General features: G+C 45.3%; 1 long non-coding RNA gene across 2 annotated transcripts; it reads right to left on the bottom strand.

Moving 5' to 3' along the window:
• Positions 1-1,956: 1,956 nt before the first annotated feature.
• LOC120226299 lies at positions 1,957-4,597 on the bottom strand. Of its 2 annotated transcripts, none has more exons than XR_005526987.1 (3): positions 4,378-4,597; positions 2,688-2,792; positions 1,957-2,201 (listed from the first exon to the last, which is right to left on the bottom strand). It is a non-coding gene; the product is annotated as an uncharacterized LOC120226299 (long non-coding RNA). The 2 variants fall into 2 exon arrangements; XR_005526988.1 differs by lacking the exon at positions 4,378-4,597 and adding an exon at positions 2,880-3,127.
• Positions 4,598-14,865: the final 10,268 nt, after the last annotated feature.

The raw sequence follows: 14,865 nt of genomic DNA, 5'->3' as shown, positions 1-14,865 counted from the left end.
CCCCCCCCCCCCCCCAGTTTCCCCGGGACCCTGCAGGGCTTGCTGGGCCCAGTGGCCCTGGGCAGGCCGGGGCAGCTGCAGCCACATGGCCCACCCTGAGCACCCCTGAATCTTCTGCTTGCCCTGCAGGCCTTCTGTGTCCACAGCACAGCGGCCCTGGCGGCCCTGAGGTCTCTGTTCACCTGCGCTCCACCTATACCCTGGAAGGCAAGTTCATGGAGTGGTCTGGGAAGCCATCTTAGGGCACGCGTGGCCTTGCAGGAGCCAGGGCCAGTGGAGAACAGCAGGGGGGCGGGGTAGTGGGGCTCTGCTCAGGGAACAGGAGTCTGAGGGGCTGGGAGCACCCTTTCTGGGAAGCGAATAGCAGGGACCTCACCCCTGCCCTGCAGGGCACAGGAACAGGATGCAGCACTTACAGCTTTGGCAGGTGACGGTGACAGAGTAAGGTGTGGATGACTCGGGGAGGGGCTGGTGGCGGGACGCTCACTCTGCTCAAGCCTGGAAGGCAGGACAGAGACGGCTCTCTTCAGTGACGACGGGCCGGAGCAGTCACATGGCGGGGACAGAGGAGGCAGGGGAGACCCTCTCGAGGTATCAGGCCCACAAGGCGAGATGCCAGGCTGTGTGGGCCCAGTGGGGTTTGGGGCTCTCCGGGCGGGGCGGGGGGGGGGTTAGTGGGGAAGCTGAGGAAGGGAGCACCAGGCCGGACAGGGTTCCTGGGGCCACCGCTGCGCGATGACTTTTGTTGGCCTTTCCTCATTTTTTTTTTTTAGGTTTATTTATTTATTTCGAGAGAGAGAAAGAGAGAAAGAATCCCAAGCAGGCTCTGCACTGTCAGCACAGAGACTGGTGAGGAGCTCGAACTCACGAGCCATGAGATCATGACCTGAGCCAAAATCAAGAGTTAGACGCTAACCGACTGAGCCACCTAGGTGCCCCAGTCCTTTTCTCCTTTAAAAAAAAATATCAAGGGGCGCCTGGGTGGCTTAGTCGGTTAAGTGTCCGGCTTTGGCTCAGGTCATGATCTTGCGGTTCGTGGGTTCGCGCCCTGCGTCGGGCCCTGTGCTGACAGCTAGCTCAGAGCCTGGAGCCTGTTTCAGATTCTGTGTCTCCCTCTCTGTCTGCTCCTCCCCTGCTCCCTCTCTCTCAGCAATAAATTTTAAAAAGTATTTTTTTAATTTTTAAAAAAATCAAAAATCATATTTTACTACTCCCTTGCTATCTAAGCAAACATAATCCAGTCTCCGTTCATTATTACATATCCATTATAACTTTATAGATTCTTTTATTTTTTTTGTTTATTCATTTTCGAGAGAGAGACAGAGAGCAAGTGGGGGAGGGGCAGAGAGAGAGGGAAACACAGAATCTGAAGCAGGCTCCAGGCTCCCAGTTGTCAGCACAGACCCCAGTGTGGGGCTCCAACCCACGAACCTGAGATCATGCCCTGAGCTGAAGTCAGACACTTAACCAACTGAACCACCCGTGAGCTCCCTGATTTTTTTTCTTCTGAGTTTACAAATGGGTAAAATTCAAATATTTTCATGGGTCTTGTGAATAAGTTGGCCCTGCCTGGAGTTTCACCTGCTCATCACAGGGTCATTGGCTTGTGGCATTTAGGACAGACCCCAGGGACAGGCCCTCCCCTGTCTATGACATCACCCTTCCTTTCTATAGCTTCTGTGTCCTCTCAGGAAGGTGCATTTCAAGATCCCGAATGGGGCAGAGATTGTCTTTGATGCTAATGGAGACGGTTACAGATTTTGACATTTTCCAAGGGCAGAAAACTGTCAACGGTCTGTTCCACACTGTCCGCATTTTTTTAAAGAGAATTGTTCTTCTTGTCTGTACTCAGGGGCCTGTTTGGTGAAGAGGTGGAGAATTTACTTGGAAGATGGAAAAACACTCCACTCCACACATTCCCATAAAGTGTCTAGGAGGCGGGGGGGGGGGGGCTGTTTTGTTTATTAACATAGTTGCCAGCTTCAGGTAGGTGTGTCCAGGTGTCCGCGGTGGCTCACAGAGACATCCTGGCCCCCCTGACGCCAGCCAGCAGTGGGTGTGTGACTCCCTCCATTGAAACCCCATTCTCCTTTGTTCTCGGCTCCTCCAGTCATTGATGGCCTTCAGATTTCCCAAGTGAGAGTAGATGCCCATCCTTGGACCACATTCAGAGGATTCTCTTGAAGTCCCTTTCAACTGGCCTGAGAGGGAAGAACACGGTGCTCTGCTTTGGGGGTCGAGGACCCAGCACCCCAGTGCTTCCCTCAAAGACATTCTCACCCCCAGCCTCCTTCCACCTGACTCTTGCCCTCAGGTAGGAGGTGGGCTCAAGGAGTCAGACCATCTCTTTGCAAGTCCTGAGCAGACCCACTGGCTGTCCAAGAGAAGGTTGTGGAGGGGGGAGATTAGTACCCATGTTCTTTATGTAGGTGCCCCAGAGACTGGAACGGCACCGCTGTGCACAGTGTTACCAGGCTTGCCACCATCAGAGCCACCTGAAGCCTCATTTCATTTGCTGCATCCGTGGGTGCCTCTCCAGTCTGACTTTACTGGAACTCTGGTGTTTTTCTGCTGGAAGGAGCCTTGTCTTCTTGTGTGGGAAGGACACTGGAATGCTCCCCTGGGCTGTTCCCACAGGAACCCAGCCCCTGCCCCTGGACTGGTCACTGACAACACCCTCTGCTCACCCGTCCTCTGCCTGCAGCCCGAGTTCCAGGGTCCAGCCAGATCTGCCAGCAGGGAAATCATCATGACGTACGCTTTAAATATGTTACACTTATTTGTCAACAAAGCTAGAAGAAAGAAGAAGTGAATGAATCAATACATGGAATATGTGGAATGCTCATGGGATCCTCCCTCCATGTAGCTGGCCCCCTTACCATCACATGGCAGGCATGACTCTATGTCTCCCACAGACATGAAGAAATAAATGTCTTCTGTGCTCCAAGAACCAGTACCTGAGCCAGGCCAGAGTCCGCTGCCTGCCCAGGACGGGCACCTTCCTGGTCTTTGAGAAGCCCCTGGGTTGATGCTGACCTGAGTGGTGCTCACGCTGGCCAGCCTGACCGTGCTGGTCCTAGCAATGTTCCTGAACCATCGGGACGTGCCCACGATCGGCTGGGCTGCTCAAACTATTTTATTTTATTTATTTATTTATTTATTTATTTATTTATTTATTTATTTATTTTTATTTCCAGGAGAGAGAGAGACAGCGTGAGCAGGGGAGGGTCAGAGAGAGAGGGAGTCACAGACTCTGAAACAGGCTCCAGGCTCTGAGCTGGCAGTCAGCACAGAGCCCAATGCGGGGNGTGAGCAGGGGAGGGTCAGAGAGAGAGGGAGTCACAGACTCTGAAACAGGCTCCAGGCTCTGAGCTGGCAGTCAGCACAGAGCCCAATGCGGGGCTCGAACCCACGAACTGTGAGATCATGACCTAAGCGAAAGTCGGACGCTTAACCAACTAAGCCACCCAGGCGCCCCTGCTCAAACTATTTTAAAAAGGGGAGAGGTGCCTGTGTGGCTCAGTTGCTGAAGCGTTTGATTTCAGCTAAGGTCATGATCTCGCAGCTTGTGAGTTTGAGCCCCATGCTGGGCTCTGTGCTGACAGCTCAGAGCCTGGAGCCTGCTTCGGATTCTGTGTCTCCGTCTGTCTCTGACCCTCCCCTGTTTGTGCTCTGTCTCTCACTCTCTCAAAAATAAACATTTTTAAAAAGCGGAGATAATTTTAAGTTGGAATACTGAATATTCAATAGTAAAATCTTTTTTGAAAGTCTTTTTTTTTTAATGTTTATTTTTTGGTGAATGAGAGAGTGCCAGCAGGGCAGAGACAGAGAAAGAGAGAGAGACAGAGGATCAGAAGCAGACACTGCACTGACAGCAGAGAGCCCATTGTGGGGCTGGAACTCACCAACCATGAGATCGTGACCTGAGCTGAAGTCAGAGGCTCAACTGACTGAGCCACCCAGGCGCCCACAAAATTATTTTTTTCTAAAAAATTTATAATGGAATTATGGTTCTATTAGAAAATGGTCCTTGTTTTTGTAATTACATATTGTAGTTAAAATAGGATACAAAACACTGAGATTCGCTTTCAAATGACACAGAATGGCAGAGTGGCTGGGTCTGGTCGGTGGGGACTCCCCCTGGGTTGATGGTGACTGAGGCTACATAATGGTTGCCTGCTTTTGTGTATGTACAAAATTCTCCGTAAGGAAGAGGTTTTGAAAATTCCTTAAAGAACCAGCAAGAATTGCATAGAGAGCATGGGTCTGTGAATCGGCCCTGTGGGGAAATTGGCTGCGATATGAAAAGGAAAAGTCCGTGGAAACCCTCTTCCACCAAGCGCTAGGTCGGGGCTCAGCGCTCCGCCAGATGCCTACCTTTGGAAGGCAAGAAATGCTCGCCTCAACCTCACACACGCCCGAGGGAGGTCAGGCCAGGATTCCAACGAAAGGGGACCCAGGGCTATGTCTGTACCCGCCTTCCTAAACCCATGTTTCGCGCTCAGAGTTTTGACCATACCGGTTGTCGGTATAGGAGAGCTTCTCCACATCTTACTTCTCCAAACGGAGAACAAAACGACCCACGCAAAGTCTAATGTTGCGCTACCGCCGAGAAACCATAAACGTGAAAATCTCGACTATGACACCAGAGTGATTAAGTGGGGAGCACGCATCACACTGGATGGAGGAACGAGGGATGCCTGCCTTCACTCAATGAACAGAAACACGCAGACGTGGAGATAACACTGGAATACGTGCCTCTGACTCACACAAAAAGCACGTGAAGACACCGATTTTGACTTCGTGCCTAGGTAGGTGCGTTCGTGAAGGCCGCATCTCCACCAGCGGGCGTTGCCGCGCCGCCGCAGGGCCTTCTGGGAGGTGTAGTACAAGACCCTGGGTGACCACCCTGCCACCTGGTGGGCGAAGAATTCCCTATAATTTAGAACTCTTCCCGAGGCTTCCCAGACTCTCCGGAGCCGCCGACTGCGCGCTTCTGGAGATCAGAAGCCTGGAAAACGGTAGCTTTTGGAAGTCATAGTGAGAGAAACCCGTTTCTCTGCAGCCGACGCCTGGCCGGGGGGTTTGGACTACTCGTCCAGGAAGGGTCCGATCCTCGGCTCGGGCCCGGTCGTGCACGTCCGTTGCGTGGCTACCGCACCGCCGCGCCTTCTGGGCAATGTAGTCTGACTCTCTGGGCGCTCCGTTGTAGTAACTGCTGGACAGAGCCGGGGCTCCGGCCGTAAGACTACAACTCCCGGAACACACATGCGGCGGCGGTCCGACGCTCCGGAGTCCTCGGCCCGGCGCGGGGCTTTCTGGTCCTGCTAGTTCCGCTTCGCGCCCGGCCCCGCCGTCGGGCGGGGAGGCTGCGCTGGGCGCCAGTGCCTGGTGCGCCCCTCGGGGTGGTGCCGTCGTGTCCGCCGGGATGCCCTCCCGCCACGGAAGGCGCGGCGCCGGCTCGTCCACTTCGGGGCTGCGCCGGGGTGTCCTTCGCGAGAGCGCCGGGCGGTGTGAGGAGGGGGTGGGGCTGCAGGTGACTCCGTGAGGACCTCGGGGTCAGCAGAGGCGATGGCCGTGGGGATCCTGGCAGCCTGCCCCCCGGTGAGTGGCCACTCGCCCTCCCTCCCCGGGCTGGGCCTGGACTCTTGGCCCAAAGCTTGGGTGGGAGTCTATCTTCGCTTGTCAGCCTTGGGTCGTCATCCCCGTCCGTCTTCTCAGCCGTCGTGCCGGCGGAGGGACGTGGACAACCTCAGTAATCCTGCGGTGCTCATATGTATCCCTGAAATCCTGTAACCATTGAGGACCTAAGCAAAACCTCCCAGCAAGAAAATTCCAGACCCGCATTCCAGACGGCTTCAGCTACCGCACCTGTAAGGAGCAAACCGTTCCCGTCTTTCAGTCGTCTGGAATGATGTGTCTAAAAGAGCGGACATCTCTCAATTTGTTTTTAATGAAGCCAACGTGACCATGGTTACCAAACGTGTAAACTCTGAGCTCAGGCTCCTCATTTGAAAAAACAAACAAACAAACAAACAAACAGAGCCCGGGAACTGGGAAGTGCTTCCTAAGACTGTTGTGAGGATTAAGAAAATTTCTGTTGGGTAAAATGCTTACTTAAGTACAGTGCCCAGCGTGGAGAGAGAACCCTTGGCAACCTTGGTATAAAAAAGGAAGGGGACAGGAAGGGGAAGCCTAAAGAGAACTGTACATTTTGGTTTTATAGAAGATCACGAGTTGGTCAATAAATGGGTGAGATACGTAGGGGGTATACATTTCAGGGTGATGCGGGCTCACCTCTGAAATGGCTGATGCAGACCCCTGGTGCCCCCAGGAAGGCTCAGGTGTATCATCCCTTGGAAGCCAGACCCTTTCGGGACATCTCCCTGTACCCCTGGCTGCACACTCACATTCCCACATAGCCCCTCCCTGATCTTCAGGGAACTTTCCAAGAATAAGGATGTGGCTCAGCAGACGTGTGGGTGACATTGCAGGGGCAGATAACCTTTGATGATGTGGTGGTGGGCTTCACCCAGGGAGGAGTGGTGGCTGCTGGGCCCTGCCCAGAGACCAGGTACCAGGATATGATGCTGGAGACTTTAAGGCACCTAGTTTCCGTGGGTGAGGCCACTCCCCATGTCAACTATTTGCCTGGGGTCTTGGCAGAGTGGGTTTGACATAGCTGGGAATGTGGGGTCACTGGAGTATTTCCCTTCATCAGACCTCCCAGCCTGAGGCACCTGGCTGGCTCAGTTCCTAAAACATGCGACTCCTGATCTCTGGGTCATGAGTTCAAGTCCCACCTTAGGCATAGAACTTACTTAAAAAATAAAACAAAATGTTCTTACAAACAAAATTTATATTAAAACAAAACAAAACAAAACCAAAACCTCACAAGTTGATCACTCATTTGGCAGGACCTTGGACTCCAAAAGCCAGATACTGTTGCTCACCTAGAATTCAGAATAGAGCCATGGATGGTGGACAGAGGGCTCTCCCAAGATTCCTGCCTAGGTGAGCTGCTAAAAGGATCTTTGCAGTCAGTTTTTGCAGTCGTATTTTATTATATGTTCCTTCATATCTTCCTTTTCTAGTGGTTTTCATTACCTGTGGCATTTCCATAACTCCATCTGGGTCATTTTCCTCTTGGCTTGAAGAGCTCCCTTAATCATTTCCTTCAGAGTTACAAAATTCCCTCACTTTGTGTTTGCCTGAAAAGGCCTTTATTTCATTTATTTCATTTTAGAAAAATACTTTAGGCAGAGCATTTTAGCTTGTCAGGATTTTTTCCCCCTCAGCACTTTATTATTATTTTTAAAAATTTTAATGTTTATTTATTTTTGGGAGACAGACAGAGTACAAACAGGAGAGGGGCCGGAAGAGAGGGAGACACAGAATCTGAAGCAGGCTCCAGGCTCTGGGCTGTCAGCATAGAGCCCAGCATGGGGCTTGAACCCTGGAAGCGTGGGATCATGACCTGGGCTAAAGTTGGACACTTAACCAACTGAGCCACCCAGGGTGCTCTTTGTGTTGGCACGTTAAAGACACCATGCAGTTGGGGCGCCTGGGTGACTTAGTCGGTTAAGCATCCGACTTTCGCTTAGGTCATGATCTCGCGGTTCGTGGGTTCAAGCCCCGCATCGGGCTCTGTGCAGACTGCCAGCTCAGAGCCTGGAGCCTGTTTCGGTCTGTGACTCCTTCTCTCTCTGACCCTCCCCTGCTCACACTGTCTCTCTCTCTCTCTCTCCTAGAAATAAATAAAAACATTAAAAATAAATAAAGAAATAAATAAAGACACCATGCAGTTGTCTTCTGGACTCTGATTTCTGTTGAGAAGTCAACCTCCATCTTATTGTTACTTTGAAGACAATGGGTATTTTTAATTTTTTTGCTAATGATAATTTTAGAATGCACAAATCTTAAATGTACAATCGAAGAATTTTGATAAATGTATGCTTATATGTAGTTCTCCCCCAAATAGAGCTTGAGGACATTTTCATTACCTCACAGAATTCCTTTGTTACCTCTTTCCATCTAAGAAAGGTAACTGCTGTTGAGATTTTTTTCTAACATAGGTTCTTTTTGCCTTTTCTAGAACTTCATATAATGTTTTATATCTTTTGTGTAAGATTTACCGTCATATTTTTGAAATTCATCCATGGTATTATATGCATTATTATTTCATTCCTTTTTTTTTTTTTTCACTTTTTACTCTTTATGGATATTTTATTTTTATTTTTAAAATTTATTTATTTATATTGAGAGAGAAAGTGAGCAAGCAGGGCAGGGCCAGAGAGAGAGGTAGAGAGAGAATCCCAAGCAGGTTTTGGGCTGTGAACATGGAGCCTGATGTGGGGCTTGAGCTCACAAACTGTGAAATCATGGCCTGAGCCAAAATCAAGAGTCAGACACTTAACTGACTAAGCCACTCAGGTGCCCCAGAGATATTTCGCTTTTTGAATGAATTGTAATTCTCTTGATATCCATTCTCTTGATAATGAACATTTGGATTATCTCTAGTTTAGGGCTATTATGAATAGCGCTGCTGTGAACATTTTTGTGCAGTGCTTTTAGTGGACCTGCGTTTTCATTTCTATTGGGTTAATATCTAGGAGTGAGATTGTTGGGTGATAGATTGACAAGGTCTGATTTTATTAATTTTTTCTCTTATTGTTAGGTTTATGTTTATTAGCATCCTAAGAAATCTTTGACTATGCCAAGATTACAAAGATGCTCTCCTGTCTTTGTTACTTTTACAGTTTTTGCTTTTACATTAAGACCTATGATCCATCCCGAGTTAATTTTTATGTAAATGTGAGGGAGTAGGCAAGGCACTCATTTTTTCTTAGGGTTATATAGTTCTAGCACCATTTAATGAAAAAACTTTCCTCCGTGGTATTGTACTGTCGCCTTTGTTGAAAAACAACTGAATGCATACGTGTGGGTCTCTTTCTCTGCTCTTCCGTTGATCCATTGTTCCAGCCCTGTGCCAGCAGCATACGTCTTAATTATCGTACTTCATGGTAAATCCTGAAATAAGGTGGTGACCATAATCCTCTAACTTTTTTGTTTGTTATTATCTTGGCTATTCTAGGTCCTTGGCATTTTCATATGAATTTAATTTAATTTATTTATTATTTTTCTTTTTTCATAATCATTTTAGAATTGGTTTGTCAGTTAGAAATGATCCAGCTTTTTCATTTCACAACATTTCTACTTGAATTTTGATTTATAGTGCCTTACATCTATAGATCAGCTTGGAGGAATTTATATCTAATATATTGAGACTTCTAATTCTTCAATCATGGTATATTTATGTGGGTACTTCTCTCAGCAATATTTTGCACTTTTTAAGTATATGGGTCATGCACATCTTTTATTAAATTTATTCCTAGAAATTTAATATTTTGATACTATTATAAATATTATATATAATTTCATTTTCTAAATGTTGCTTGTGTATATAAATATAATTTACTCATTTTTTAATGTTTATTTTGAGAGAGAGCGGGGGAGGGGTAGACAGAGAGGGAGAGAGAGAATCTCAAGCACGCTCTGTGCTAACAGCACAGGTGTGGGGCTTGATCTCACGAATGGTGAGATCATGACCTGAGCAATGTTAAGAGTCGGATGCCTAAGGAACTTAGTCACCCAGGTGCCCTAATATAATTTATTCTTTAATTGACATTCTATCCTGTGTGAACTTGCTAAAATCACTTAATTGTTCTCGTAATTTATCAGTTTCCTTGGATTCCTTACATAATCATGTCATCTTCAAGTAAAGATTTCTTTATTTCTTCTTTTTCAGACTTCATGCTTTTCTTTTTTTTTCTTTTTTATTAAGTTTACTTACTTTGAGAGAGAGAGAGTGATGGGGGCGGGGGAGAAAATCCCAAGCAGGCTCCGTACTGTCAGTGCAGAGCCCAATGCAGGGCTCAAACCCATGAAACATGAGATCATGACCTGAGCTGAAACCAAGAGTCGGTCGGACCCTTAACCAACTGAGCCACCCAGGCACCTCCGATTTTTTTTTTTTTATATTACTGTACCAGCTAGTACCTCTAGTACTTAATTTTTTTTTTTTTTGCTCTGTAATTAACATACAGTGAGAAGTGTTGTTCCTAAGTACAGTCCAATAAAGTTTGGCAAGTGTATATTTGTGTGACCCATACTCCAGTCCACACATAGAGTATTTTCATCTCCCCATACATTTCGTTATGTCTTTTATCACTTAGGACTCCCCCAGTGTGGCAGCCATTCATCTGGTATCTGTCACCAGATAATCTGGTTGATTATCCAGTACAATATTAAATAAAAGTGGTGAGAATCGCCATCCTGCCTTGCTCCTAATATTAAGGGATAGCGTTCAATATTTCACCATTAATTATGATCTGATGCACTTTATCAAGTTGAGAAAGTTCTATTCCTGAGTTTTTATCATGAATGGGGGTAATCAAATGCTCCATATACATCTGTTGACATGATTGAACTTTTTTCTTTCTTCCATTGATTTCTGCTTTCTGTTATTTCCTTTCTTTGTCTTGGTTTAATTTGCATTCCCTTTTTCTGACTTTTTGGGTTAGATGCTTAGGTTGTTAATTTTAATGCTTTCTTCCTTTTTTTTTTAAGTTTTATTTATTTATTTTGATAGAGAAAGGGAGAGGACAAGTCGGGGAGGGGATGAGAGGGAGAGAGAGAGAGAATCCCAAGCAGGCTCTGTGTTGTCAGTGCAGAGCCTGACGTGGGGCTCAAATTCACAAACTGTGAGATTATGACCTGAACCCAAATCAAGAGTCGGACTCTTAACCAGCTGAGCCACCCAGGCATCCTAATGCTTTCTTCCTTTCTAATGTTTGCATTTATAGTTATATATTTCCCTTTAAGCCTTATCTTAACTGCATCCTGCACATTTTCACATGTTGCATTTCTATTATTGTTCAGCTCATTATTTTTGTTTTCCAAATATTTTGAACTGAATGGTAATGAAAATACAACATATGAAAGTAGTTTCTTCTTTGATTTGTGAAGTACATAGTTTAATTTCCAAACATAAAGGGATTTCTGTTATTGATGTCAGATTATTTCCATTGTGGTTCAAGAACATATTCTGCATGAATTCAGTCCTTTGAAATTTATTGAGAAATGTTTTTATGATGCAGTATGTAGTCTTTTTTGGTGAATGCGTATTATGCTACTGTTGGGCGTGGTGTCCGATAAAGGTCAATTAAGTCAAGTGGCTTAATTGTGTTGCACATGCTTTGTTCCTATGGACTGTCTTGTCTGCTTGTTCTTTCAGCTGCTCAAAGAATAGTGTTAATCTCCAACTGTGACTGTATTTGTTTATAAATATGCTAATGTTTTTAAATCAATTTTTGTTTCATGTATTTTGAAGCTGTGTTACTGAGTTTAATGACATGTTAGATGTTGTCTGTTCCTGGTTCCTATTCCACATACCGTCTCATCACTGTGAAATGTCCTTCTTTTCCTCTGGTAATACCTCTTGTCTTGAAATCTACTTGTTTGATTTTAATATAGCCAAATAGCTTTCTTATACAGCAGTCAGTGTACAGCTTTATATGGCTTTTACTATACCTTTACTTTCAGGTTATCTGTTGAAATGTTAAAGTGGGTTTCTTGTAAACAGCATTTAATTCGGTCTTGTTTGTAACCCACTGAAGCAAGCTTATTCTTTAAGACTGTTTAGTAAATTTGTATTTAGTGTATAATTACTGGTGTGTTTGGGTTTTATATTGTTTGTCTCATCTGGTCTTAGTTCCTTTGTTTTCCCATTCAGCCTTCTTTTGCCTTAATTGGGTATTATTTGCTCTTCCATTTTGGCTCCTTGTTTCTTTCCTTTTTAGCATTATGTCTTTGCAATTTTGGATAACCTTAAGTCTTATTTGCCTTATGGTTAAAATACACATCTTAACATATCATATACTACTTGGAATTAATATTATGCCACTCATTGAGCAATGTAACAACTTACATTAATATAATCACAATTTTCCCTGTTGTCATATATTTTACTTCTACATATTATATAAACCCCACTATGCATTGTTATTCTTGTTTTATACAGTCAACAGCCTTTTAAAGGAATTTAAGAGTAATTTTGTACAATATTTTCCCCAGGTATTTAGTTTCTGGGATGCTTTCAATTCTTTCCTACAGATCCAGGCTTCTAGCTCTGATTATTTCCGTTCAGTTTAAAGGCCATGCTGTACCCAGAGGGAGCTGTCACATAAAGTCTGTCATCATGTTAAAGTCTTGGCTCCTCCTGGACTGTCCTCTTCTGTCACTCTGGCCTGGCTGAGGCTCCCACTGGTGTTTCAGTTCTGTCTGAAAGGCAGGTGCAGTCCACCAGCTGATCTTTGGAGAGGAGACCTCTTTGCAGGGAAAAATGAATGAAATCAGAGAGCACTGATGGTTTAGTTCTTAAATCTCTGGGTCTGGCGCTTGAAACCCAGACTCTCTGCCTTTCACCTTTTTTTTTGTTAAGTCTTTAATAGGTACACAATAAAAAGTTACATTTTAAAAGTGGGAATTTAGTTTTTATTGAACGACTGTTATTTAGCATTGTTTTACCAGCTATATTTTTAACATTGAAATATGTAATGAAGTGTCAGGAACTTTGATATCAGATGTCAAAGTCAAGATTTTCTCTGCAGCTTGTTGCCCTTGAACTGTGAACATCCAGGTTGGTGCTTTTGATCAGTCTAGATAAACTCTCTGCCATTATCTCTTCAAATGTTTCCTCTGTTGTGATCTCTCCTCTCCTGTAACTCCAGCTGTACATTAGTCCATTTGTCAGGCGTTCTGTTCTGTTTTTATTTTATTTTATCTTAAATTTTTTTAAGTTTGAGAGAGAATGAGAGAGAGCAGGGAGATGGGCAGAAAGAGAGAGAGTATCTTTTTTAAAAATGTTTATTTTTGAGAGAGTGTTCAAGCAGAGGAGGAGCAGAGAGAGAAGGAGACACAGAATCCTAAGCAGGCTCCAGGCTCTGAGCGGTCAGCACAGAGCCCAACATGGGGCTTGAACTCATGAACTGAGAGATCATGACCTGAGCCAAAGTTGGACACTTAACCGACTGAGCCACCCAGATGTCGAGAGACAGAGAGAGAGAGAGACAGAGAGAGAGAGAAGGGAGGGAGGGAGTCAGTCAGTCTTAGGCCCGCTCCATGCTCAGCATGGAGCCTAAGGCATGGCTTGATCCCATAACCCTGGGATCATGACCTAAGCCAAACAACTTACCTCTACGATTGGCTGCCTGTTCCATGGCCTATCCCCTAATGGCATCCCCTCTGCCTGTTGTGCGCTCATGCTTTTCGTTGGTCAGTCTTCCTGGGGGTTCTTTTACTATGTATACCTTTCGTGGATTCTCTTCTCAAAGTTTACTCAGTGTTTTTATTTAAAACAGTTTTTAAAAATATTTATTCATTTTTGAGGGGGGGTAGGGCAGGAAGAGAGGGAGACACAGAATCTGAAGTAAGCGTCAGGCTCTGAGCTGTTAGTACAGAGCCCCACGCAGGGTTCGAACTTAATGAACCACAAGATCATGACCTTAGCTGAAGTTGGATGCTTAACTGACTGAGCCACCCAGGTGTCCCTTAGTTGGTATTATAAAGCATCTACTCTTGGGGCACCTGGGTGGCTCAGTCGGTTAAGCGTCTGGCTTCGGCTCAGGTCATGATCTCACGGTTTGTGAGTTTGGGGTCCACGTTGGGCTCTGTGCTGACAGTTCAGAGCCTGGAGGCTGCTTTAGATTCTGTGTCTCCCTCTCTCTTTGCCCCTCCCCTGCTTGCATTCTGTCTCTCTCTCAAAAATAAACATTAAAAAATTTTTTTAAAAAATCTACTCTTGCTGTGCACATCCTATTGCTCTTATCTGGACATTCTCACTCTAGCAGTTTTCTTCCAAGGACCCAAATTGTTTTTAATTTCCTCCAGAGTGGAAAGAGAGACCTAAAAGCGAAGAGTCACCACCAACAGAGGCCTTTTCTGGTAAGGAGTCTGCAAGCAGCAGCGTGAACCTAACAAGATCCATAGTGGGTGATTGCCGGCCTTCTACCAGGGCAGACAATTGGTAGTCTGGGGATGAGTCAGAGAAGCAAAGGATGTATGGCAGCAGTTTGGGGCCTATGGAATGTGAACAAGGGCAAGTAGTGACCCAGGATGGGGGTTGGGGAAATGCTGAAGTTGTGGAAAAATGCAGCTTCAATTCAGACTTTGTTTCTTCACAGAAATTTCTTATCAAAGAGTATTTCCATCAAATTGACTCAGTTCAAAGCTTACAGCATAATTTTGTTGTAAAAAATCATCAGGAAATCTTGATAGTGAAGAAAGCTTGTAAAGGCAATCCATGTGGAAAAGCCTTGGGAAAACTGTATAAATTGAATGAGCGTGGTAAATATACCAACCTGAGCATATACCTTCTACACTTGAGATAATTAATGTAGGAGACGAGCTCTATAGCTGTAAAGAAAGTGGAGAGTTTTTCACCCATAGTTCACCCCTCAGGTCATGAGAATTCATATTAAAGAGAAAGCCTATGAACGTATTGAATGTGGGAAACCTTTCTGGCGGACCTTTCACCTCATTTGTACCAGAGAACTCACACTGGTGAGAAACCTTATGAATGTAATAAATGTGGAAAGTCTTTTTGCCAAAATTCTCACCTTAATGTACATCAGAGAATTCATACTGGAGAGAAACCCTATAAATGTGATGAATGTGGAAAATCCTTAGTGGAAAGTCTAATTTTAATGTGCATAAGAGAACACATACTGGAGAAGAACCCTATAAATGTAGTGAATGTGGGAGAGCATTTAGTGACCACTCCTTATATACACAACACTAAAGGAC

This window comes from Hyaena hyaena, unplaced genomic scaffold (assembly GCF_003009895.1).
Source record: "Hyaena hyaena isolate Hyena2069 unplaced genomic scaffold, ASM300989v1 scaffold_1645, whole genome shotgun sequence".
Classification (NCBI taxonomy): Eukaryota; Metazoa; Chordata; class Mammalia; order Carnivora; family Hyaenidae; genus Hyaena; species Hyaena hyaena.
This window is presented reverse-complemented; position numbering and strand designations above follow the sequence as displayed.